Below are 2,260 nucleotides of genomic sequence, written 5' to 3' on the forward strand. Positions count from 1 at the left end.
GCGATAACGCGGATTTATGTTCTCCGCCCGTTCACTCGTTCCCCAAATGAGCATTCGCGTGTCGCTATAACTGATAAATTGCGTGAAAGCCGTGAACACGCGAGCACACGAAATATGGAAAAGTATTAAAGTAAATATACCAATTTCCTGATCCTGAACATTCTTATTACTTTGGTCTTTAAATACGAACATTTCAACACAGGATGTATACATGTTCAATACTTGTATACGTATATTTTATGTCTAAGATTTAAATATTTATATTTTTCTAAGGTTTAAATATTAATATTTTTTAAGACCAAAACAATAAGAATGTTTAGGATTAGGTACATGTCTACACAGGCATTGGTATACTGAGAAAAATTTCTGTTAATAATTATCCAGCCTCTGTTATAATTACTTCATTTAGTGAAATAGTATCAACTAAACATAAGAGGTGAATATTACTATATGAAAGTTAATGTTACTACAATTTTGTAATTATTACCAAACATTTGATAACATTTACCATATTAGTTACTATTTACCAAATGGTATGGTAAAACGCATTTGGTAAATATTACAAAACTGTTTTTTCAGTATACTTTTATTTTACAGTCGCACGAGCTTTCTATTCGTACAAAGATTCGCGTCGATGAGGGAGATCGATGATCGAAAACAAAGTTAACAACAACGCGACGTATAAAATTGCACATTTTACACGCATTAGCTTCGCAAAACGTTTGTTATATTCGAATGAAGGATCAGCCAACTCGAGATTAACGAATGCAATTTTGCATTTATAATCAATCACAGCTTAAATTCCAAAATGCAATATTAAAGCTTGGAAGTTCGAAGGTCGCTCGGAAATCGAATGCGAAATGCGGGAACGCCAATGCGAATTATTGCGAGGTGGATGTGCGAGTTTTCCCAAGTCCCTTCGACGCGACGTGCACACGGAAAAATTTGCACTGCATTCAAATACATATCTCAAGTTTTTATATTTAAAGTTACATTTAAGCTGTAAGTTATATTTCATAATATCCGCAAATTTATCATCTCACTTCATCATAAATATCAAGTTTTTTAAAAATATATTCTGTATTCTAGAAAATTTAATATTTTAATCCAGAATATATTAAATTTAAAAAATTCAGTTCGCTTACTCCGTGCAATCGAATCTATTGTTTTTGTTGTTTCTTTGATAAAGTTTTATAATATTTTTGTAAAAGGGAATAAATTCTTTTCTTGAATACACAACGAGCTTTTCCAAAATTCCTGATGAGGACATCACAAGACTATTATCAAAAAAATATTTTTTGTTGAAAAGATAACTTGGAAGAAAGAAAGTAAACACAGTAATCGCGCTTTTCTTAACAGTAAAACGATGTTTTTCTGTGTGTGCGTCCACCTGAAGACGCGGAGGCTGAAGAGGCCGACGCACGCTTACGTCTTCGCGATGTCCTTTCGTCCTGCATTGGCCGCGAGACGAAAGCTCCTTGCCCCTAACCCTCAAAGGGAGTAAGGAGCGCGAGCTTGCGCCCTGAGCTGCTCGTCGAGCGGTTGTAGGCTGCGGAGAGGGATGCGCGGCGAGATGGAGAAAACGGAGCAACGTCAGGTGGGGTTGAGAGGTGAGAGGCTTTTTCGGGGGAGAACGCGTTCGTTCGCTACGGAACACGGGGCTGCGGGGTGCCGGTTGTCGCGGCGCATTGACAAGAGGGAGGCAGCACGAGCGAGAAAACAGGATAGCGAGAGCGAGGAAGAGAGTGAGAGAGGGATAGGGGGTGAGTTGGTGGCGGCGGTCCTCCGGTGGGAGAAACGGCAGACCCGGGCAGTGCAAGCCGGGTTGCCTACCCGACGATACGGTCGCTCCGGGTTAGGTCGCGGTGAACCATCCCCCTTTTTTCGCTGCAAACCAATACGGGATATCGTCTCGACGCGGGAATATCGTCTTCCATCCTGCGCCCTCCGGGCGCTCGTGGCGCGCACACCCCTTCCGGGCTCGCGAGAGGTCTTTGTCAGGGGAAAGAAGTTGGCCCGGTGCCCCGTGCCAGGACGTATCGTGGGAGCACGTGCATCCGTGCGAGAGGTAGCCGAAGAGCGCGCTCGAGGGGCTCGCGCGCACCTCTTCACTCCCTTCTTGGAAACTCGCGCTGCCGACAAGTAACAGGTTGGTGTCTCGTAGGGAAACGTCTTTAGGAGCGGTCGATCTCGCGATCGATTGTTGGAAAAGAGAAAGTGTGAAAGAGAGAGAGAGAGAGAGAGAGAGAGAGAGAGAGAG

General features: G+C 42.9%; 1 protein-coding gene across 4 annotated transcripts in view; it reads left to right on the forward strand.

The window, feature by feature from the left end:
- The first annotated feature begins 1,826 nt into the window (after positions 1–1,826).
- Positions 1,827–2,260, forward strand: part of LOC116844666 (regulating synaptic membrane exocytosis protein 1) — a 209,258-nt gene continuing 208,824 nt past the window's right edge. For all 4 annotated transcript variants that reach the window (XR_004378114.1, XR_004378115.1, XM_032816521.1 and 1 more), the window contains exon 1: positions 1,827–2,149. The gene's annotated coding sequence lies outside the window, so the exon portion shown is untranslated. The remainder of the gene's footprint in view (positions 2,150–2,260) is intronic.

The sequence above is a fragment of the Odontomachus brunneus genome, unplaced genomic scaffold, assembly GCF_010583005.1.
Source record: "Odontomachus brunneus isolate Ranch 3 - 2012 unplaced genomic scaffold, Obru_v1 Obru_scaffold_044, whole genome shotgun sequence".
Classification (NCBI taxonomy): domain Eukaryota; kingdom Metazoa; phylum Arthropoda; class Insecta; order Hymenoptera; family Formicidae; genus Odontomachus; species Odontomachus brunneus.